This window comes from Anopheles merus, chromosome 2L (genome assembly GCF_017562075.2).
Source record: "Anopheles merus strain MAF chromosome 2L, AmerM5.1, whole genome shotgun sequence".
Taxonomy (NCBI): domain Eukaryota; kingdom Metazoa; phylum Arthropoda; class Insecta; order Diptera; family Culicidae; genus Anopheles; species Anopheles merus.
This window is the reverse complement of record NC_054083.1, coordinates 3,771,657-3,797,755: the sequence shown is the minus strand read 5'-3', so window position 1 is coordinate 3,797,755 and position 26,099 is coordinate 3,771,657. Positions and strand designations below refer to the sequence as shown.

At 35.9% G+C, this 26,099-nt stretch overlaps 1 protein-coding gene across 2 annotated transcripts in view; it reads right to left on the bottom strand.

Annotated features, from left to right (window-relative positions):
• The window catches only part of LOC121591975, a 234,985-nt gene extending 210,599 nt beyond the window's left edge, over nucleotides 1-24,386 (bottom strand). The window contains exon 1 of one of the 2 annotated variants that reach the window (XM_041913110.1): nucleotides 23,848-24,386. The gene's annotated coding sequence lies outside the window, so the exon portion shown is untranslated. The remainder of the gene's footprint in view (nucleotides 1-23,847) is intronic. The other variant, XM_041913109.1, reaches the window with a different exon arrangement.
• Between the last annotated feature and the right edge of the window lie 1,713 nt (nucleotides 24,387-26,099).

The following is a 26,099-nucleotide window of genomic DNA, read 5'->3' as shown; positions in this document are numbered from 1 at the left end:
TCAAGCGATCATTTCATCCATATGTCAGAAAGGCCTATTACCTATTATAGAAATCAGTTGATTTTCAAAATGTCCGATGCAGGCGATTCGATGGTAACGGAAACACCCTTCCGGAATTTTCAAAGAACAACAGTAACCAAACGTAGATTTGAAACAGAAGATATCATATTTCACTTACAAAATAACCATAATGCCAAACAAACGGCGATTCTAGCACCAGAAACAATCATCCAGCTAATACAAGAAACGTTTAAAACTAATTTCTCAGTCAAAGGCCATTTTGTAATGACACAAACTATAGTCGAAGATGTATCTGATGTTCAAAGACAAGATTTTCTTATATCTACCGAACACGAAAGAGCACATCGCGGAATATCAGAAGTTGAAAGTAAAATTAGGCGTGCTTTTTTCTTCCCGAGTATGCAAAAGCAGATCAAACAATTTATAAACAACTGCGAAATTTGTAAATTACAAAAGTATGAGCGCAAACCATACAACATAAAGATATCTCCGCAACCAATAACTAGTAAACCCTTAGAAAGGATACACATGGATATTTACATTATTAGCAATGTGAATTTTTTGTCTTTGATAGACTCGTTTTCGAAACATCTTCAAATGTTTCATATAAAGAACAAAAATATCGTACAGGTACAGAGAAACCTTTTCCAATATTTTGCTCAATACGGTATACCGAAAGAGATTATAACTGACCACGAAACAACTTTCAGATCAACCCAACTGAAAAATTATTTAGGTTCATTAGGAGTAGTATTAAAATACGCTTCATGTTCAGAATCGAATGGTCAGATCGAAAAAACACGTAGCACAATTACCGAAATTTACAATACCAACAAACACAAATATGAAGTCTATGACATAAAATCCACTATAAGAATAGCAGTAACGTTATATAATGATACTGTTCATTCATCTACTAAGTTCACTCCAAATGAACTGACATTTAATCAGAAAAACATCAGTAATCCAGCACAGATTTTAGAAACATCTTACCAACTTTTTACGGAAGCCAAACACAACTTAGAAAATGCAGTTAAGCGACAATTGAACCAAAACAACAAGAAAACATCTCCACCACTCATAAATGAATCAACGGACGTATTTGTAATTCAAAACATAAGAACAAAAACCCAACCGCGAGCAAACAAAACTACAGCCAATAACGTTAAAGAAAGGACTTTTGAAAACAGCAGAGGAGTAAAAAGACATAAAGGAAAGATCAAACGATTAAGAAAGTAAAAAAAAAGATAAAACAGCTTAATAATTTTCCAAAGTAATTATAAATTTACACTTGAATTTCGATTACAATCAATTTATTTGAATTCCCATGTAGTTGTACTAAGACCAAGATTTAATTATATTTTCCGATATTAGATTAGTAAAATTAGTAGATTAGTTCTTTAAAAAAACGAATTGTTTAAGGCAGGGCACTAAGCACTTGTAAATTTGATGATACTGTAAGAATTCAATAGTTGAACGCTTTTTAGTTGGCATGCTTTTTAGTTGAACGCTCGATAGTTGGCAGACAGTTCAATCAAAAAGCATGCGTTTGTATGGAAAAACCGGTTTTTGATACTTTCACAAAAATCTCATGTCTTGCCGAGAAAAATAAAAAAATAAAAATTTATGGAAAAACGTGCCAACTGAAAAGCACTGTGCACAGCACAAAATGTTCAATAGTTGGCAGGGAATTGAAGTTCAACCAGTGAGTTGAGACTGTACTTGTTGATTTTTTTAACTACTTAGATCATTAATGTTTTATCGCATGACTCCACACAGCATAACACGGAGCGCAACATAACAACTGACAGCTGCCAAACGCTTCAGAAAACGCTTTATTACCGGTACCATGTTTTGAATATCCTTAGTAGGCCGCTCATTGCTCGTAGAAATGCTACCAACCTACTCCGATGACCGAAAGTTGATAAAACGCTTTACCTCCTTTCCCAAGCGTTTTCTGAAGCTTTTGGCAGCTGTCAGTTGTTATGTTGCGCTCCGTGTTATGCTGTGTGGAGTCCTGCGGTTAAGTTTTGTTTTGGTTATTCAAAACATTTAATTAATCAAAACAAGTAGCCGTGTTTCGACGAAACAATTTCTGCTTGGAAACTCTTATCAAAATCACCGTTTCCCATTTGAACAGAAAATCGAGAAGAGTTCGGCGAATCTTATTCGTGCAATTTTTACCATCCACCGTAAGGTGGATGGCACAAAACTTTGCTTGTAATCTTTTGACAGGTGCTAAGAAAAGTGTGTATTTTTTTTATTTAAACTTATTATTGGAATCCCTGCACGTGAAAAAACACTGTTTTAAAGGTTTTTAGTGATTTCCATACGGTAAAAAAATGTTAATATGTACGCGTTCATGACACCACTATTTTCGAATCCACAGAAGAATCGTGTTATGGAAACGCAAAACGTTTCGCGAATCTTTTTTGACAGTGGAGGGGGAAAGATTCGCCATCAAACAATCGTTCCACGGAGAGTTAGGCAGCGGTAATCGCTGATGCGGGCGTGCATGCGTTTTTTGTAAATGTATGGAATTTGACACCCGCAGCGGGTGACAGTTTGCAACCGCATGCGTCAGAGTCAAACAATTTTGATTTTTCCGCACGCACACCCGCAAGCCCGAAGTAGCGATTATCGCTACCTTTCCTAATGGCTTTCAAACGTAAAACTAAGTTGATTATTGTGTTCACCGATTGAAATATGTATCTATGACAATGTACAGCACAGGCATACAGGGTTTTTCACTAGTTATAAAGACTTTGGCACCCAATATATAGAGTTTATCTAGAGCATGAGAAAAGTGACCATTTTAAACAAGGATCGATATGATATATAACGCAAATAGTACAAAAATGACTCATGACCGCAATTTGTTCGAGGATTTAATGACTTATGACCGCCTCATAGTGCAGTAGAGCATCAATTATTCGGAAAGCAACCGTCCTGCTGATTATAAAATTTTCATTGATAATAGCATACAAAACGTTAATTTTACATAATTTAATAAAACGTGTGGCCTATATGAGCATTTAGCTTTACATTATTCGATTAATCATTTGTAGAATTATTTTGTCCTTAGATAAATCTTCAACAATTTGACAAATTTGACAACTAAATCTTGATCAAAAAAGATCCAAAATAATTAATGACCTACAGTTGTTTCCAACCTGATAATCACTTTACATGTTTATCGATGTTGTTCTGTATATGGAACTGTAGGATGGAAAAAAATATCTCAGAACTTTCAAATTATATTTTTTTAGCAACAGCGGAACGCCGCTCTGGATGCCGGTAAAATGAATATTTGTGCAAACTGTTTTCTTTGTAGAAATAATTGTTCAATATTTAAGTTTCATGGTTTACTAAGCATGAGGTTTGAAAAAATCATTTACAGGTTGTAAAATTCATGTCAAGTTATAAAAACGAGCTGTTTTCATGAACAAAATTAGACAAAGCTATCATGCCCTGTTAAAATACTTTAAAAATGAAAGAATGCATAAATTGCTTTGTTAAATACGTAACGGGTAAAAAATAATACGACGTAACATATGAATAGTATAATCTGCACATTCATATCATAAATGAATTATTATGTTGTGGTCAACATCATCTGCTCTTGACTTTCACTGAGTTAATGTAACCGCAGGACTCCACACAGCATAACACGGAGCGCAACATAACAACTGACAGCTGCCAAACGCTTCACAAATCGCTTGGGAAAGGAGGTAAAGTGTTTCATTAACTGTCGGTCATCGCAGTAGGTTGGTAGCATTTCAACGAGAAATGAGCAGCCTACTAAGGATATTCAAAACATGGTATCGGCAATAAAGCGTTTTCTGAAGCGTTTGGCAGCTGTCAGTTGTTATGTTGCGCTCCGTGTTATGCTGTGTGGAGTCCTGCGGTAACAATATCGCATAAAGAAAGTATGGAAAACAGTGACAGAAAGAACCTACATCTGGATGTCCCATGTATACGGACACGGAAAGAAGATCTAATCGCAAATCAGGCGCGATCCAATGAAAGCCTTCGTAAAAAAAGACTAACGCATCAAATGGATATGCACATATGGTGCATCCATCAGTGCATTATACTGTAACCTATCGGTTACCGAAACTTTCCGCAAGACCTTACAGATATAAAAAAAAGATCATTCGTATCAAACCGAAGTAATTATTTTTCCTTCAAGTAAAAGGAAGTAAAAAGACCAACAGCGACTAATATAAAAACATTACACATGTATGTATGCGTTATGTACATCAAGGACGTATCTTCCCCTTTCCACGTTATTTATGAAAAACTACAATTCGCACGCTTGACCGGCCAGCTGCCTTCTACCAGTATGTGTGCCGCATAAATTTAAAATGTTATACGTTAAGTCGTGACATTATCATGCGCCAGCAATAGGTAAATAGCAGCAGCTCAATTACAAAGAGGCCAACGTTAGGAGATGAAAGCAAAACAAAAAAGATACTGTGTTAAAGCAAATATATTTCTTAGAGGGTGTTGTAAAGGCTATTTTTATTGTTTTAATTGAGTGTGTAAAAATTGCTATCTTAAATTTTTAAGCTTTCATTATCTTACATTACAACATTCATCTTACACATTGCTTTTTAAGATTCGCTTTTCAGTAGTGAATTATTGATCAACAATTTATTTTCTATAAAAGATTATTTTTTAATAGCTTTAAACTTTGATGCCGAGCTTAGATACTACAACATGCTGAGCAGATAAAAAAACCATTAAATTGACAAGAATTGACTCTGGCGCATGTACTCTGTGTTTGAAATATTAGTATGTCGCCAAAAATCAATTCATGTAGTTAAATTCCTTATATAAAAAATCACTACCGTCGCAAATAGACCCAAACAGTTTTGTTTCCCGTATTGTCCATGTGAAAGGGTAAAAACCCTGTTTCATGGTGACATTCAATACGGCTGCTGCATTTAAATATCGTGCTTGTTCACCAAACACCTCCAATCCATCATCAGCCAAGTGTTCATCCAGTGGTCTGTTAATGTACCACCTAGTGATGGGTAACCGGAATCGCACGCACGGCTCGGAATCGCTTCCGAGCATTGCTACTCGGGCTCCGATTCCGAAAAATTCAAACCGTTGATTCCGCCCGGAGCCGTCGGAGCCGTCCGGAGCCGTTCGGAGCCGTCGGAGCCGTCCGGAGCCGTCGGAGCCGTCCGGAGCCGCTAGTCGGCAGCTGGAGCCGGTCGGAGCCGTCCAGAGCCGTCGGAGCCGTTAGAGCCGTTGGAGCCGTCGGAGCCGTCGGAGCCGTCCGGAGCCGTCCGGAGCCGCTAGTCGGCAGCTGGAGCCGGTCGGAGCCGTCGAAGCAGTTGGAGCCGCCGGAGCCGTCCGGAGCCGTCGGAGCCGTCGTAGTCGTCGAAGCCGACGGAGCCGTCCGGAGCCGGTCGGAACCGTCGTAGTCGTTGGAGCCAACGGAGCCGGTTGGAGACGTTGGGGCCGTCAGAGCCGTCGAAGCCGACGGAGGCAGTTGGAGCCGTCGGAGTCGTTGTAATAGTCCATGTGCCATCATGTTATTCGGTAAAAAACAAGTGCGGTCTAAACCATACACGTTAGTCGATGTAAACAACCGTGCAAAACTGCCATAATTACACTCGTCTGTCTCGTTTTTTTTTTTTCGTATTTTATCAAACCCACCTCCCGTCATAGTTCTATTGCTCCTTGACCTCCTAGTTTGATTATTTTTTTCCTATATACATACGGAGCAAACAATTATTTTTGACTTTATTTTTAAAGTCAAAAATAATTGTTAAAGTTTTTTTATCCGACGGCTCCGGACGGCTCCGGACGGCTCCGGCTGCCGACTAGCGGCTCCGGACGGCTCCGGCTGCCGAATAGCGGCTCCGGACGGCTCCGGCTGTCGACTAGCGGCTCCGGACGGCTCCGGACGGCTCCGGACGGCTCCAGACGGCTCCGAGGTCGGAGTTTTGCACCTACCTTCCGGAACCGCTTCCAATTTTGGCGGAGTCATTCGGAAGCGATTCCGGATTTTTGTTGAATTTACCCATCACTAGTATCACTAGTATGTTTAGCGTACCGAGCTATATTGTCATGTTTATTTACCAACAAAACCACCGATCCAAGCAGCACAATGATTCGCCCTACCCGTACTGCGCTACAAAAGATTTCTGCATCGTAACTCATAGATTCGACATTGAAATAATATCCAATATTCAGTCCTGTGGTGATTTCCGAAATATTTTTTATTAATAACAACTTTTTATTCCGTCCAATCGAATAGTCGCGTCCATCCTTGCTAAGATCAATCACAAGACTGACGATTCTCCTCCTCTCCTCGAAAAGCCTCCTATTTTGACACTTCCATACGAACGGATGTATCGCCTCTCGCTATCTCACTCTCTCCGCGATTAGCCTGATTTTTATTTTGAATGCGCCGATACTTTTCGTCAATCGCTATTATATCTTAACTGTTTTCATGTTTCTACTTAATAAACTTATATTTGTATGTTCTTATCTGATTATCTGATCATCATTAAATGATTGTTACTTGCCTTATTCGAATCTATGGTATATATTTATTTTCCTTGCTGCTCTCGATCCCTACAAGTCCAATATGTTGTAGTCGATTAAGTAACTCTTGGGCTTACTTTCAACTTTCCTTCTAGATTTACCTTGCTATACGTGGAATCGTTACAAAACCCGAAAAGAAGTAACGCAACGTAACGAAACCTTTCAAAGCAAAATTAATTAATACTTATAATCATCATATTTTACAATACTACTAGCGTTTTATACTCATTCAGTTTCTGGATAAGGTTTAGTATGTATAATACGTTCTTAAAGTACACTCAAATTAAGCACGCGTTCTAGCTCAACCTGTGATGCACAATTAAATCTACTACCCAGCAGAATTATTGTATTCACTGTTGCATCTACATCGTTTCAATCGCTTTTGATTGATTGATAATTTGATTAAATGCCACACAGTCTATCTTTAACGCATTAATTGGTTCGTCGTAAGAGCCACTGTCGACATCATGGTTTATTATATCTTGCAGACTTGTTTCTTCTGTGATATACGTTGTGCTCTGCATACATTTTTAAACACGTTTTCTATAATAATTTCGTAAATTCTTTCTTTGTTCGGTAATTGTGAGTGGTTTGATAAATTTATGAAGACAAATAACCAAAGCCTCTCGCATGTTGCCGTGTAACTGAAAAGCATTAGTTGAAATAGAAGGTGATGGTAAATAACTTAAAAATCCCCGTGACTCACGAATGTTCTTTACATATAGGGTTTTACAAGTCAGAATCGAATGTCAGCAAAACAATTTCAGAAGTTCAAGATTCAGTTTAGCTGTCAAAAGTTGATGTTTCATCGCACCGATGCTATTTTTCACAAGCGCAATCTAATTATTAAATCGCTCAAGTTGTTTTTAGAGGCCTTTCGCATCGTTTTGCACACACATTTTGAGATAATATGATTGAGATCATTGCTTTTATGGGTTAAAGCATTATATTTATGAAATGTTACGTATTTATGGTAAAAATAGCGATTTTCTGTGCAAAAGGCTACACATGCATTGTACATGTTTACATACGCTAATGCGCGTAGCTTTTTGCAAAGAAAATCTTATTTTTTTAAATACAGGGTTTTACAAGTCAGAATAGCATGTCAGCAAAACAATTTCAGAAGCTCAAGATGCAGTTTAGCTGTCAAAAGTTGTTGTTTCACCGCATCGATGCTATTTTCAATAGCGCAATTTGATTTTTAAATCACTCAAGTTGGTTTTTTAGAGGCCTTTCGCATCGTTTTGCAAATTAAATCACGTATTTTGAGATTATTTGTATACAAATCATTTATTTAGTGCGTTTATATCGTTATATTTATGAAATATTACGTATTTACAAGGGTTACAAGGGTATTTACAAGAAAAATTTTCAGCAGCAATTCTTTCAAGTTCAATTCAATGCAGCGTTTTAGCAGCAAAATAACCACAGAATTAGTACTTGAACAAATGCAACAAGAACACACAGCGGCAGTCAGAACAAATGCCACGGGTGATTTAAAATGAATTTTATCGTGTTTGATGCAAACCACGTAAGTTGACTAAGAGCAGTAACAGGACATTAAAACGTGCAAACAATGCTGCAGCATTGATTAATTCTCAAACTTAGCAAAAAGGTCCGCTTGTATAATTCGCAACGTCAGTAGGTATTTTCAATACGTAAGCGTAAGCTTTTGTTGGTATTTTGTGGATCCGCTTTTACGCGCTTTAAAAATGGTAAAGGTTTAATCAAGAGAAACTTGTGTAGGGTCTTCTTTGGAGTCAATAAATGTTTTCCTACACGCAGTTTTGAGCCTTGAGATGTTTTTTTTAAGAGTATGTTTTGAAATATGATAGTTTATCTGTTGCTTAACCTTAATTTTTTTTTAATTTGCTTTACTTTTGTATACTAACACAAAGTATTTTTTTTCTTCTTCAGGTTATGTTCGCTTTTCATCGTTCCATTTTTAAAATAACAGTTTAGTAATCATTTTATATTTGAATAGAGACAACTGATAAGCGACACTCATATGATTCCATTTTATGTGTAAAGATGTTAATTTTTCAAAACATCTGTTATACTTGAATAATTTATTGTATCGAAGTACATATAACGATTCTACCGTGTTGAGCCTGACATTTTTGTATCTTGTAACCAAACCACATGGCAAAAGGAAAATCTGTTGTCTAACATACGTAAAACTGGCGTGATACACAGCTGCATAGATATAAATTAAAACATTTTACTTGCCTGGACGTTGCTTCAAGAAAAGCAACAAAGCAGAAATTAAAAGGAGATCAAAGGGATGATGAATGATGACTAAAGAAAGGCACCAGAAACTACAATGAATTGTAAATTGCTTTTGTTTGTCTGAGGATTTTGATCCATTTTTGTCCTTTTTAGGGACAGAATATATCCGGCTCGCTCTTCAGACCTTCGCAAATCCTGTGTAACGAACTGCAAAGCAATCAAACAAAAAGATTAAAAGGAAAAAAATAGATTATGCACCTTTGCTCCTTCAGAAAAGCATAGAATCGAACACCTTGTTTTCTTTTCTTTTTGTTAAGCATTTTTTGATTTCATACCTTTTCGGATATACATTTGCTCATCAAACGATTATATTTATGCTTCATAGTTCAGGCAGGCCTACATGAATAATACAATTATCTTATACGCTAGTTAGAAACGAAACTTTTTAAACAGAAAATAAATGTAACTGGGATAATGGTTGTGATTGAAAATGTCTTTTTTATAAAGCAGTTTTTTTCCTGCTGGAAATGACGTGACTTTTTAAACATAACATCACGTGGTGTGTTCCGAGTAACCTGTTCGAGCTTGTTCATTTTTAATCGAACAAACGCATTGATCAATGTTTATGTTCCTTTTTTTCTCTGATAAAGCCCAAGGCATGAATATCCTTAATATAGAAGTCTTCACTATCACCGCTTATGGGACAAACTATTTTGTTTTTATAGGCTAAAGCAAGTAGCACAATTACCCATGAATGGGAATCAGTATTTAAATAATATATGAAAAGTTTAATTTGAAAAAATCACACGCCGCCAGATGCGCTAGGGAAAATCAAAACTACGCTTGCGAGTACGATCAATGTAGCCCGGCCTTTAGAGACTTCTTTCGTTGACTCGAGAGATTGCTACCAAATTGATCTGAAATGGATTTGTTTGTCAAAACAAACTGCAACGCGCAACGCAGGAAGTATCGTACCAATTTATAATTATTTCTACGTGTGGCATATTATTGTTCTTTAAATGTGTTTGGCAATGTCATGCAAAGTAGCGCTTGTGGTATGATTTTCTAATTTCTGTGTATTTTGTTATTCCCACCCTTTTTGTAATGAATAATTACAAAAAACCCTTTTGAATGTAATTACATGCAATTCGTGTGGTTTAAATATATGTATTTAGTAGTTAAACCGTAAAACAAAACGTTTTCCGTAGCTTTAACCTGACGGAAAGCTGTTTGACAAAAAACGGTCTCCGTTTGAGTCAGGTAATGCAAATGACCTTCGTTCAGTTCGATGTATCAAACCAGAGACAAATCGAGTGTTCTAACACGGATCATAATAGAAAATGAGCATTTTTGATACTTTTTCTCAAGCTGTGGAGTCACATAATCGGCACTTATTTCGTTTCAGTTCATGTAGTGCGGTTTTGTTTGACACATTTCCGTTTGAATCAGATAATCGATAATTGATAATCGGTAACGGGTAAACTGAACGATCCAAACAGGAAATAAAATTTTTGTATAGCTCCAAAGTATTACATTTTTAAATATTGTATTTGTATTCGTTCGATTTTTGTTTTCAATCTTGTTCACATGGATATCCTACGAGTCGTATTTGCTTAACATATGTTATAGGGTTTTCCCTAAAGTCACTTTCGAATGTGCACATCATTATTCACCACGTTTTTCAACAGCTGTCAAATGGTGCATTTGCCTCAAAATAAAATTTAAGTTTTTACACATGATTTTCAACACAACACAAAGAAATGTCAAACTCAATCCAGCTTGAAACGTGCTGAAAATCATGCTGAAGAAATAAAAAAATATGATCGTAGACATGAAATATCAGATTGATTTGGATTAACATCTTGCATGCGGTGAATAACAACGTTGACATTCGAACCTAACAAAAACATCAAAAACAAGTTAAAGCTGAAAGGAATCATCGAAACAAGCCTGTACTGAAACAGAAGTATGAAAAAAAAACAATCGTGTTTCATTGAATCTAAGCCGAATACGTACAGTAAAAATATATATTGTTCACATGTATTTATATGTGTATTTTTTATCCCATTTCACTAATTTGCATAACTCAACAAAAAAAGGTATCCGGTATCCGGTATCTACCCAGAATCTACATCTACGGTATCTACACAGAATCAGCTATCATGCATCCCAACAATAGTTCTCACAAGGATTCCAAATGGCCTGAAGGCTCACTATTGTCTGCAAAATATTTTTGCAAGGAGTCGACACCGGTTCTAACCGGTTTTTAGTCTCAAGACATCAAAAATACTGGAATAACCGGCTAAATTTAACATTATAAGTGGAATGGTGCAGTTGGCTGTTTTTTTTTTTGTTCAAAATTCGCAGTTTAGCCTCTAGTTTTAGATGCAGATCTCATTAAAATGTCATTATTCACCCATTCGTATATCGTACAAGACTGTTGGCATTCTACGATATTGCAAAACTTGCTGTGCTCAACTTGAGAAATAATTTTAAAGCTGTATGATACCCAACTCACAACGTGATTTCGAGTGTTAAAGATGTTTATGTATTATCAATAAAAAACAAAATAAAGATGCTTCATTTAGAGCTAACTTACAAAAAACGTATTGTTTTGTGTATTACAAAAATAAAGAAAAAAAGGAAATGTTCGCATTTACCACCTGTTGTCAGATGATCTAGAAGAGAAGGCCAAATTTCGTTGTCGAATATTGCTCGTTTATGTTCTTTACAGCTAACTATTTGCATTAAAATACTCCTGTTTGTTTATCATATTTTTGAAAGGAGATTGAATATGTTCATCAATGTATTCAAATTAATAAAAAATCAAGTCTCAAAATATGTTAACTCATTCTTGTAACAGTGATGAGTTTTATGTCACATTTTTCTCACATTATTTTTCCCATAGCATCAATTCGACTATTCGACTCATACACTAATTAATTTAAAGAAAAAAACCCTCATACACCACTCATGTTTCAAACCCTTGACATATTACAACCTTCAACACTAGATTTTTGTTAGTCAGTAATTTAACTGTGTAATACTATTTTTACTCACAACAGTATCCATACATACAATAGATGATACTAAAAAAATAATATCAAAAACTTTTTACTGCTTTACATAATAATAAAATATAGCAGCATTTTTGTAAACATTGTCATTGGTATAAATAATAACAGTATTAATTGAAAGCAAAAATAGTTACAGCTCATCTGTTATAATGCTGTATATATTAAACAGTGCGCTGAAATGAGATTCGCGTAGCTACTGCGAAATCCAAACGTATAAAAATCTGAAAGTGATCCGAACGTTACCGAAAACCAATTTGGACAGCCAAATTTGTGCAAAGAAACAGAGTGCGGCCAAAAGTAGTGATATTTTTTGTTATAAAGATAAGTACCTTTCTATTTTGTTTTAATATAAGCTTTCTTTGTAAAACACCAAAATGTATGATATGTTATAATTAACTTATGGAACGAGACAAAACTAAAAAGTAAAAAAAAACTAATCAAAACGTCTTTCGTTAATCCGTACTCAATCGTCTGCGGATTACCGAGCGTGAACCGTATTTGGTTTTGGGTTTTTAAATGCTGAAATGAATAAAATTCATAAAAAAAGATAATTGAATTTTCCATAACTGATGGATATCGCTTCTTGTCAAATTTAAGCAACTTATTGAACTTGTTTGTAATTTCCCGCTAATTTCATATGTTTGTTAGAAATTCCTAGTTTGTCAACACATCGTCTATGCCAACAGTATTAACAGAAAAATGTTAATCTTTCATATTGATAACACCGCGTGCATGATCTCCCACAATCCTGGCCTGGAAAATGGAAACAGATAAGAAATAGTTGACACCAACTAATTCTTTCAATGACGTTTGTTTGACATGAAACCCTAAATTGAAATGGGCGCCTGACGTAAAACGGTATCGTGTGTAGTATGGAATTGAATATAATGTGATTTCTTTCCTTTATGTAATGCTGTAGGATATTCCATTTTCAAGCGTACCCTACTTGCGCTGTTCGTTCATAGTTGTTGAGACATTCCCCATGTCTCATCCTTTTCCATGCTCTCTAATTTTTTACGTATCTACCCAAGTTGCTTTGATATCCTCCATCGTTTCCTCGCTGTTATAATGATTAAATCTAAAAGGGGTTAGAGTTTCAAGACGGGCTTTCCTGATTAAGAGCTACCTATTTGTTAATAAAGGGCTGGACTACCCATTTGTTCGTGTAACATGTTCTGTAAACGAAGGTATAAAATTATTATTATGTTTTTCCTTGCCACGTTACATCATTTTCCACCCTTAGCTTTCCCAATAGATCAATTTTCTCATGAGTTTGATTTTTTCATATGTCCTATTATTGCTGGAACATCTTCTTGTAATTACTTTCGTATGCATGTACACTGTAGTCCAGAAATCAAACAAAAATATCTTCGTCTGTTGTTCCTACTTCACGTCATAAAATTTGTATATTAATTACACCTTGCAAACTATTTTTTGACCCTTTTTTGATTATCACTATAAGCACTACTTGACTGTGGAAATCCCATTTTATTTTCTCGCTATGTTATGTGGTCATCGTGGAATGTAACCATTACCATAATCCTTTCAAAAAGTGGTCGCTAAGTTCACACTTTCTTTACAGGGTTTCCACAATTTACTGATTGATTTTCAAGTTTTTTTGGTTTTGTCTCATGATTTATGTATTGTTTTAATAAATTTTGATACCTGTTGCATAGAGGTCATTCATAACACCACAGCCACACGTACCTGTCCCGCTAGTGGAAAAGGTACTATTTTAGATTTTTGTGCTCTCTCCTCTTCTATAGCTTCTAGTTTTTATGTTTCCATTTATAATGATACCCATGGTAGTGATCACCACCAACTTTTTGTCCATAGCCATCTACACACCCACAGCCCTCATAAACGACCCAAGTGGAAATATGAGGAGGCTGACTCGGAAAAATACAAAATAGAAATGACATACACATTACCCTTAGATGATCCTCCCTCTCTTACGCGCTATACAGAGACAATAACAAATGCAGTCTTAACTAATATCCCTCTTACAAAGAGTACAGTTGGCAGAAAGCCAGTCCCCTGGTGGAATAAAACAGTTGCGCTTGCCATGAAGACTCGACGTAAAGCACTGAAGAGTCTCCAACGTTAAAAAAAAAAACCATCAATATTTTTACTCCGATCTTTTCCGATCAATACCAAGAAGCCAGTTGGGAATCAAGAGAAGCCGTCAAATTTGCAGAAATATATCTTGGGGTAAATTTGTTTTTCAAATTAACCTTAAGACAACCACCAAAGTAATATTCCAGAAAATTGAAATTTTATTTGGTAAAAACCACAAATATGCACCAATCATTCTAAAAATTGAAAACATTATCATACCATCAACAGAACTACCTGAAGCTTTAGTTAGATACTTTTATGATACATCTGCAACACAAAACTATCCAACTCATTTTCTAAACCATAAATCCATCTCTGAGTTAAGACCCCTTCTATCCATTGACGCTTCCGACCAAAATTACAATAGTCTTTTTTTCTCTTGATGAGCTTAATTGGGCCCATAATAAACGCCGTGGCTTGTCTTCAGGTCCGGACAACATTGGTTATCCAATGCTTCAAAATCCCCCTTACCGGTCCTCCTTCAGATTTACTATAATATTTGGTGTTCCGGGAACATACCGGATGACTGAAAAACCTGTTTCACAATTCCCATTCCAAAATCGAATAAACCACCACATGCAATAGATAGCTATCGCCCCATTTATCTCCTGAATTGCATTGGCAAAATCATGGAGAGAATGGTAAGCAGAAGACTGATGCAAGAACACGCCACAACACCACCATGGAAGGACCATCCATCACACCAAGATCAGTGAATCCTATCACGACTTCGGATAAGATACACCCGACTCACCAACACCTTTTTATTACAAAAATCAAGCCCACCACTATGCAGTTTCTGTGGCGTCGACATCACCGTCCGTCACATCTTAACCGAATGCCATGGATATTCTGCGGAACGCATCACCTGCAAATTGGACCACAGCATCGACACCATCCTCTCACCAGACAGCGATTGCCAGCGTAAACTATTAAAATTCCTCCGTATCACTAATCTTCATAAACAACTGTAACCAAAACCACATTTGTGACAGACAATAAATTCAACAGATAGCTTTAAGTAAACCGAGGCTACCCGGTATAAGGTATTTTACAATCCACAAATGGCTTGCAAAGAAGATTGTTAGACTTTAAGTATATAAAAGTCCAACAGATTAAAAGAGGCGAATGATGCCTACCGGCTCCAAGTTTCTATAAAAATAGAGAAGAAAAATGTTTTAATATATTTTTAGATCGTTCTAACAATTGATTGGTATTTTCTAATTAGCGAAATTTGCCAATTGATGCACACCTCCCAATTATTGCACAGAGCGTACAAATCGTTCTTAATTCAAATATATATAAAACATCAATGAAAGCTATCATTTTTTTAAACTATAGATCAGTTTTGCCACATTTCCACCATTTTATGTTTTTAAATAATTTTTTTTCGATTTTTAAACACAAATGAAAATATTTTGACTGATTTCGATCAAATCGAATGGATTAGCAAATCCGTTAAGAATTGTGCCTCACAAAATTTAGTTTATTTCGCTCTGTGAACAGCTTACACTTTATATTGTGATTGTAATCAATCAAATATGGTTAAATCTCACGATTCGGTGACAAAATTTTCGACATTTTGCAAAAAATACTCATTTTATTCCACTGTTTAATAATTTGAAGAAAGAGAGTGCTGATCATATTAATTGCACAGCCCACAGCCTCCTTTTTTCACCGTGCTCTCATTTTGATAGTGTTTTGTTTACAATTGGCGTGCGGTTTCAAAAGCAAGTTCACTATTTATTTTGCGGAATTCCGGCTTGATCCATGGACAAACATGTATTGTAGCGTTTGTATTGTCCTAAACTCTATTCGATAAAAAAAACATCCATTTCAGGGCTCATTTTTGTCTATTTCAGTGTAATTCAAACTGTGCAGTAATTGGACATAAAGAGTACAATAATAAAATTTTGATTTTTTGTAAGGGTGCAACAATTGTATTTTTGAACAGGATTGAAAATTTGTGTTTATTGCCATTATTCGTAATTTTGATCCCAAAAATAAAAAATCGTGGGAACGATCCAAAAACCTTGGGCAGCAAAACAATCGGAATAAAAAAAAAACTTGGGTATCCTTAAACATCGCTTCTTGGTCGCTATATAGTGGTTTTTATAATAGAGTAGATTTCTTCCATATCTCTCAAAAAAAAAAAAATAATAATAATAATAATAACCATCCGTATCGCATCTCTTATTGAATATGAAATGACTCAACATTTCCAGACTATTCAACATAGTCCAGAAAAGCGCAAAGTTAGAAAGCAAAAACAAAGGTTACTGCTTTAACAGTATATTATGATGTTCCTTATTTTTTCATGATACGAAACAGTTTCCGTAAACTGTTGTTGGCAATTGGTACCTAAATAAAAGTGTAACGAGTGTTGGTTTGTTCAGTTTCCCTGTACATTCAGTGTTGATTACAACGAAAAAAAGGAACAGGCCTTAAAGATTAAAGTGTTTTGAATCAAGATCGCCCAATGATCAAGTCATTTGAACTAGCTGTATTATATCAAGCTATGTTTCGGATTCTTTTTTCAGTACGTACGCACCCATTCTTATAGTGGGGTTTGTTAGGCTGCCCTAAATTTGTCACAATGCCTACAATCCACTGGTCTGATGCCAAGCTCACGAGCATTCAAGAAGGAGGACAATGCTGCAAGGATAGAAGATCGCCCATTGACCATTCGAAATGTACCATGTTTGCATGTTAAGTGAAACTTGTTAGAATGGATCAACATAAAAGAGGATTTTGTCTTTACTGTTTTTTTAAAACAAGCAACCATACCCATGCTTAAGTTTTTTTTTTATATTAACGTTATTTAAGCTTTGGTCTAGCATTTGCCAAAAATCCGTCTAAAGCTGGCTTATCTTAACTTCAATAGAGCATCCTGTAGACTTGGCAATTCAGATAAACTTAAGCTTTTTGCATTGAACAAACGGTTGCCACGCGAATCGTCATTATCTTGAGAAGGATTATCTGAATGGGAAAAATCTTACATGTGAGGCATTATCAGATAGAGAAAGACCCAAACTTTATATTATTTTTTCATTTCATACACATATTGTGACAATCTGTACTGTTATCTCAGCAACGGTATCTCCTGTTGTAATTTACTCCTTTAAACTCAAATCACCTGAGTCACTGCCAATACGCAGTGTAGTCTTTCAGTTTAGGATGTAAAACATGCCGTCACATATGCATGGTTCTATTATCAGCCAACAGCATCCAGCTTCAAAGAGGTCTTAAGGTAGGTCTAAATATTTAAACCCACGAATAATCCTTTACCTGCACCCGGGTAAGGCTCAGGTCAAACCAAACCGTAACGCTGACAGAAAGCTGTGTTTACTCAAATATTTTATTTTAATTTAATTTCACCTCTCATCAACTCACCTGGCACAACCCTAAAGCACGCAAATTCGAGAAAAGCGTAAGAATTTATGAGAAGTACACAAATGAAGTTTTTTTATAATTTTTATAATAACACTTCAACGTGTTAAATGTCTTATTACTCATTATGGCACAAACCTACCCAAATTTTAAAGAGATTCTGATTTCTTTGGTCTATCGCGGATTTAAATGCTCGGATTTAAAATTTAATAATAGTTTTTGTTGTAATATACCAGTGTTGCGAACGGTGATAATCGTTGACTTTTACAAAATGATACAGTATGAAGCATTGCATAATATATTCACGATTCAATTTGACAGCCACGGAAAAAATGTCAATTAATGCAATGATATTTTTCTGGTACATCTATTTCAGTTTCAATTTTCCGTACTATTAATTCCGTTTCAAGTAAACTATATCTCCAACGAAAATGCAGCGCCTACCGTAACTATATGGCCAGTCGCGATTTGCGGAAAATTCGGAGGAGATAGATGAAAACATTTAATGAATGAATTGTGCAAAATACCTGTTTAAATATTGGTATATTTTTTGAAATACGTAGGACTGACTATGGTAACAATAAGTCACTGAAAGCCAAGCTCACTTCACTAGTGGGTACAGGCAGGCCTTGACCGACAGCGGGTTGTTGTGCCGAAGAAGAAGAATATTTTTTTTAAATTTTAAAACTATTATTACATGACTTATTATAAAAAAGTAAATATATGGTCGTAAATTTAAATTAATTATAATGACTCTTCAAAAAAAAAAATGATTTTCAAAAAATATATTTTTTTTACCATGAGAGATCCGACGGATCCGATTAAACAAAAACGACTTGAAAACCTGAAGCCGAAAAAGATTATAGATTATTAAACAAGAATAATCGATGTGCTAATTTTGATCAGAATTTTGAAAGAAGGTGTTAATTGTTCGATTAACAAAAAGTGCAGTAAGTAAAAGCCTTCTTTAGTTAGCTATCTGCAAAGATGACATGAATCATGAGTTTTAGTAGTTGTGATTGTAGCGGTGGATATAAAGTCTGACGCCTTATATTTTCACTCATTTTCTGACTTTAAAGCTTTCTGGACTGTGTATCGAAATACCACGCCCTTCATTTTATTAATTGATTCATTAACAAATGGTCACATAGCTAGCCGATTTTGGCCGATGTAGTGCTAAAATTATGAGTTACCGTTACTAGTCATCAGCGTAGTCAAAATGCTGCATTTGTACTTCGTGTGCCTAATAAATTATCTAAATGTAGAACACTAGTTTATCCCACTAGTGATAGAAATGTTATGCTTGGTTTCGCATGAGAGTACTAGTCTACAGGTCTGATTGTTTACTCGCATAGCCGATGAGTATCATCGATGTGTGAAGACGACATACGAGGTTAAAGAATTGTTCAAGAATTCTAGAAAGTTAGCACATACTAAGTACTAGTAAGTATTAGTTAAAATAGCCCGTTTACATGGCTACCCAGCTTTGATTGGGGGGCATATTAGAATTGCGCTTCAATCAACCATTTTGTTTTTGGATTCTTTGTAAAATATTTTTCTGTGGCTTACATAATGTATAACATACAGTATATATAATTAGTATCATATCGATTTATGGTTTCTTAGTTTTCTTTTTTAGATATTTTATAAATTTAATTGCAGATGGCATCCTTTTGAAATAAATAATTTATGTATCAAAATTCACATTGTTTGCGTTAAATTTACTATACATTTCGGATCAGATGTTCCAGGTAATATCAAGTCGCGTAGTATCTAGGCACACTCCCTGCCAAATCCGGGAAATGTCGTATGCCGTATGTCGTATGATTCTCGCCGATGCAGAGCAGAAATTCTACGAACTCTTCCTGCTCTTCAGCATCTTGAATAGTCTGGGCTGGCTACACACGCATGTTTTCCCCTTTCTTCCCGCAAACCCAATACCCTAAACCCATGACAACTTTGTGAAGGTCAAAATAAATAGTTAATTATTTTGACTATAAAGATTTTCTTATAAAGTCGAAATTTAAACGTCCGCATTAGATACACGAGGCCGGTCCCGTGGTACAGTCGTCAATTCGAACGACTCAATAACATGCCCGTCATGGGTTCAAGCCCAGAATGGACCGTCCCCCCGTAGCAAGGATAGACTATCCGGCTACGTGGTAATGAATTAAGTCTCGAAAACCTGTATAGGCTGGCATGTCCGCGTAGGACGTTACGCCAAATAGAAGAAGAAGATTAGATACAGGCAACGGAAAAATGCCCCTCAACACCATTATATGTGAGGCAATGCGGCCCGCGAACTGAAAAGTTGGGAGACCCTTGTTCTAGAGCATAGCCGCAGCTTATGGATGTCTCGTTCCCTAGGATCAATGATGTATGTTGTATCAATTCAGCCTGTGCCGACTACACATAGATGTTACATGAACTATTAGCGTCCCGATTGAACGATAACTTGAATGTAGATTGTAGCGTATGTCACCCGGTCAGTAACAGTAATTCCACTTGAAGTCACTGCGATTACAATTTTTGATTGGTGACACCCTAGAATAGTTTAGAGTCGAAACGGCTTCCCGGTGTCACCAGGTCCATCAAGGAAACATATCTGTGTGATTACCATAGTGTGTCTCCTCTCCACTGGATTGTTCTGTCAAACCGTATTTGTCCACTGTTGCGGTAATTACATCGTACACAGTTTGTTGTTCGTTGTTCAATCGGTTTATGTTTACTAATATTTTGTCCAGCACATCGAAAGCATAAGAGTGCACCACGTCCACCAGGGAAAATATTTCGCCAGCGGATATGGCGCATTGTAGCAGGTCTGGCTGTGCGGCTAAATGCGGCATACTCGGAAACATCGTCAGCGCATTCCGCGGCTTCTTTTCGCAAAGGTACTGATTAATGAGTCGTAGCGCTTTGAGGTTCTCGACAGCTTGCAGTAGCCAATTCTGGGATATTCCCTTCGAAAATTTTTTTTCGAAGCCCGCGCCCACAGAAACGCGTAGCGGAACTTCGGGCAAGTGTGCCATAGGGACAAGAGTGCCACCAAGCATTTTTTCCATAAAAACTTCAGTTAAATGATCAATTGTGTATACAGTTGGATGCGTTCCAATGTCTAGGTATACGGAGCCGAATTTCATATAGATCAATCGATATTAACATTGTTTTGAACTAATTTATGTTGAGGTTCAAAATTGAGCAGATTATTATATTTTTTAATCAAACCAAATAAGCTCTGAAAAATCCTGGGAACAATCAACCGAGAAAATATATACACCACTGTAAAGCTGAGAAAACGTGAATTTTTTGGCGGGGTTAGTTGAAAAAAACTGTCACTGACAAATTCAATTTCAAAAAAGTTATAACTTTTAGGGCAAAAGAGCCAACACTATTTGGGGCAAGTGTGCCACCCTCTTTTATAGGCGCGAGTTGTCAAAAATGTAAACATTGTTGTAGCGATATGGTGCGCTGTTACGAGCGAATTCCACCTCGAAAAAAAAAGACCAGCAACAACCCATATTGCGATACAGTTTGTGATGAAACAGGGTTCATTGGTGACTCAAGACATGTAGGAATACATACACTAGTGCAACAAACTAACAATTTCCAATTATATAAAAAAAAAGGTTATTTTAACCGGGTGGCCGTCTTGCCCCACATGAGTGGCACTCATGTCCCATAACCCAAAAAACAACGTCTTTTAGACCCTTTTTAAAACGCCTCAAAAACAGTTTTGTTTGCACTTTTTTCAAGCGAAGCTCATTTATAAGTGAGGAAATAGATGTAAAATGGTTATGCGATTTAAATCGGCTTTTGACAAAAACGTTCTAATGAATTATAACATTAAATGCTTAAGTTGGCACACTTGCCCCTAATTTCGCTATAACGTTCCAGCCATAGAAATGAAACGTCATTCGAACGCGCTACCGCCGAAACACAGACATGCTCATAGGATATCTCTGCGGAACTGTTATACGCGTTTTAACGCGCCCCCGGAAACGCGCGTCGTGTATTTGCGGCCTTACACAATTTCATATACGTTCACTATATCCACATAATCAAAGATGTATGGTGAAACATTTCACGTGAATCGAGTTGTTTGAGGCTACGAAAGAATGTGGGACTGATTCTAGATCCAATATATCTTTCATCATATTCGTCAATTGAATGCACCATATGCTTCAGTGGTTAAAGGAGAAATTAACAATTAACCAAAAAACAAAACAAAGAGATTTATATTTGTTGATAACCAAATGGTAAATAAAACATGCATATGACCTTTAGTCATTGATTCATTAGAATCTTAACTGATATAGGATTTCCAAGTTAGTGTCGAATGTAAACATTGTTATTTACCGCATCCAAAATGTTTTTCAACAACTGTTTAAAAAGAAATTTCAGTTTAAAAATGAAACAATAATGTGTTGAATCATGATTTTCAACACATAACAAAGAGCTGTCAAACTCAATCCAGCTTGAGACGTGTTAAAAATCATGCTGTAGATTTTAAAAATTATCATGATTGATATGAAATGTCAGATCGATGTGGAACAACATTTTGCATGTGGTGAATAACAATGTTTACATTCGAAACTGACTTGGAAAACCCTGTAAAGGAAACTCCAGAACCACCACATCCTTGATGCTTTTTTATGTTTTTAATTAGAAACATTTCGAAGCAATAAAAAAACTTCTTCTTCTTCTTTGGCTCAACAACCGTCGTCGGTCATGGCCTGCCTGTGCCACTACTTGTGGGCTTGGCTTTCAGTGACTTATTGACTCCCCCATAGCAGGATAGTCAGTCCTACGTATGGTGGAACGGTCCATTTGAGGCTTGAACCCTTGGCGAGCATGTTGTTAAGTCGTACGAGTTGACGACTGTACTATAAATAGTAATAAAAAAAACAGTAGTACTTAAATCCCCCTCCCCCGCATTTTCCCACAGCGTTTTGCGTGTATATTTTTAACTGTAATCCGGCCCACGAACCAAAACAATTTTGGCATCACTGGACTATTCACATAATTTTTTAATTAATTCATTACCATTTTTTGTTTATGCCACATGTTCTTTCAAGACTATTTCAAAGGTAAGAAAACAATTATAAATTAAATAACTTGAGAAACCTTAAATAAATCTCTTCTTATTCATGCAATATCCGTAACCGGGTTAAACCATTAACACTATTGAGGTGGCGCTATCAGCGACTTATAGGATTTTCCAAGTCTCTTTCGAATGTGAACATCACTTTCGAATGTGAACAACATTCACCGAGTTCACGATGTTAATTCAAATTAATCTGATATTTCATTTCCATCATAATAAATTTTAATCATAAGAATTTTTTATGTTAATCAACATCATTACGATAATTCATTTCCATCATCATAATTTTTAAATACTTCAGCAAGATTTTAGGCACGAATCAAGATGGATTGAGTTTGGCATTTCATTGTAGTGATTTGATATTCATGTGTTAAAACTGAAATTTCATTTTGAAGCAAATAAACCATTTGACATCAATTGGAAAACATCTAGGAAGCGGTGAATAATTATGTGCACATTCGAAAGTGACTTGGAAAACCCGGTATTTATTGCTCATAACCCATGGCGGATTAGCACTAGTGGAGGCCCTTTTCCTTTTCTCGGGTATCTTTAGTCCAGCATGTATAACAGTTGATACAATGTGGGACTCTATTAGCAAGGAGCCCCTCGTAAGTGATAGATATTGGGGCCCCGTGCTAGACGAACCCTGAACCACAAAAAAAAAAATTATTACAAAAAACTAAAATCAAGAAGAAAGCTGTAGAAATTTCGTAGTTTTGTTTTGTTTAATTTTGTAGTTAGTATTTTCTAATCAAACAAGATTTGAACTTTCATTCATTCTAAAGGCAACATCAGAATGGCCCTCAACAAAGTTATTTGTGAAGCTATGCGGACCGCGAACTGAAAAGTTTGGTTACACTGCTACACATGCATATGTGCAATGCAATACACGAGCCTTTGCTCATTTGTAATGCCGATATTCATAAACGTCCAAATTAAAATTGTGTCTGTTGTTTTGTGTATTAAGGTCGCTTAAAACAGAAATACGATGACATGCAACGGAAAATTTTAACCACATTAAATGACCACATGGTCCCAATCGCTATACATGCCAACTCAAATTCCTCACTGCTTCTCCGAGATAATTCACACAACCGAGTGTTCACCAACATGCTCATGGCCATATTATTGAAGATCGCTGCATAAATTGGCCGTCACGCTGTACGACTCCGTTTGCGTGGTGAACAGTTCAACCAGACATTTGTAGATTCACTGTGTAACCATTTCATTGTGCAAAATTAAAAAAAAATCCAATCGAGGTAAAACGTGTCTTTAGCAACGGATATACGTGCACAAAAAGTTAAGACCACACATAACCACACTTTTTATAATCTTACTTACCGTATACTTTTTATTAAAAAGAATGTGATATTCATACACAATAATACTTTTTGTGACTGGTCACACAAGTTGTCTCAAATCACGCATTAGTACCAGTACATTTAAACAATATTATTAAACCAATTTTCATCTCGATGAAAGCACTGTTTGTTTAACATACTTCACTTCATATCGTCATTCATCGTTTTCGTTGAGCTATCTATTGGAAGACTCATAAACTCGCTCGTGTTCTTTGTTTTTTGTTTCTGATGCAATAAACACAATATCAACTCTACGCTATATTTAATCAACAATAAGCGGTAACTAACTTTCCAACACGAAAACACAGTATTTGTATTTTTACTCACATAATAACACTAATGGCTCTCCTACAATACCACGTTAATTTCCTGCTTATATTAAGATGAAAGTTTAACAAGAACGTAACTTAGCTCACGAAACACCAAAACACGTCCTTCACGTCGGAAAGTTTTGAGTCAATTTAAAAAGTCCTGCTCACATCTAGGTTCTCTCCCCTAAATGTTGAGACCCTAATTTCTGTTCGTTCTGCTGCGATCTTACCTGTCTCATTTCAATCAACGGTTTCCTCCTATCTTTTGTTGCCGCCTCGAGCACACCGACATCTGCGCTACACAAAATCATGCTGCTGTTTCATGAAAGAATTGTGCTCAAGGGTGCATTAAGCATAAAACGCACCAGAGCGAGATGGTACAGCAAAAGGATATAACTGAACGAGAGGGACCTATGACAAACCATGAATATCGCATGTGCTGAAGCGAAAGCAAAAGGGATACAGGAATAGTTGGAAGCATGCACCAATGTGTCGTTCATTCCTTTTCATACGAAATTCTCGAGTATAAGTATTTCTGCGGGCACAAAACACGTTTCAAGAAACTTTTATTAGACTAGAGTTCTAATGTGTAATGGTAGCCAGATGAGCTCTAGCTGCTCAACACTTAATAAAAACACGTGTTGCACATTGAAAAACTGGGCATAAACTATGTTAAAATTAACCTGAAATAAAATTAAATGTGCTAAATAAGAGTTATAAAACATACAAAGTATAATAATCATAGCTAAAATTATAATTGGAGATTGACAATCCGCCGAACAATTATCTTTTTCAATTAAAGTTTAATGTAAACAAATTTACTTGTCAAATTAAGAAACCTATACGGCCTATAAAACTAGCTTTTGAATTGTTCATATATAAATTAACAATGTCTTTATAATTTATAATAATTTCTAACAGATGAATATTTTAAACTTCCCAGTGCTCCAATTGAAATGTCCAAACTAATAATTGGATCGAATAAATGTGTAATCAGTTCCTTCCTGCTGGTGCACTCGACCGGATATGATAAAAAATATTTCGAAGGAAATCATGATCATTTAGAGAAATTCAAGTCTTCAAATCTTACACCAAAACGTGCGTCAATAAATTTGGCTGATGCCCTATTAGGAGAAGGCCAATTAGAACAATTTCGAATATCAACCCACGACGCGCATCGGTGGCTAGTGAAATCTCTCCACGTTTCTTGATTGTTGTTAACTAGGAAATCTTAATTAATTGCTTTCCTTTTTCCTTCATATTTTGATAAATGAATTCCACTAGTGCGTAAAAAATAAAAATGAAAACGCATTGGTATTAAATTAAACATACTGTATTCTTATTATTCATAATAAAGCTATTGACTATTTATTTTATTTTAAACAATTACACAGCAATACGGTAGGGTTATTACTTCTGAACAGAAAATACTATTTTTTTATTTAGTAGGAATGGGTTGAAAGGCCGTATTGCTTAAAATCCTATATTTTGTCGGCTCATCGTAATACATATATATATTTCTAATGACAATGAATAATACTTTATTCAAACATCAATATTAATATAACAAACCCCATCGAGATGCATGTGTCAAGATGTACGTTTCTCATTAATCTGTAGTTATCACCTTTTATCTTTCTTTTTTTTTTATTTAGAATATTTTCCAATGACCTTGGAATGATCTAATCTTGCCGCTGTATTATCACAAAGGTAACACCATTTTGTCTGGCAATTTACTTGCTATAGCTGCTAACACATCGCCTTGTAGACAATCAAATAAAATACAAACCCAATTAAAATTGCAGATAAACAAAAAGAACCAACATACAAGGTCACTTTGCGAATTCAAAATAAACCAGTTTATAGAAGTCCAAGTCCAGTTTTGGCACATTTATTGCAATGTTTTTGGACATCCCTTGCA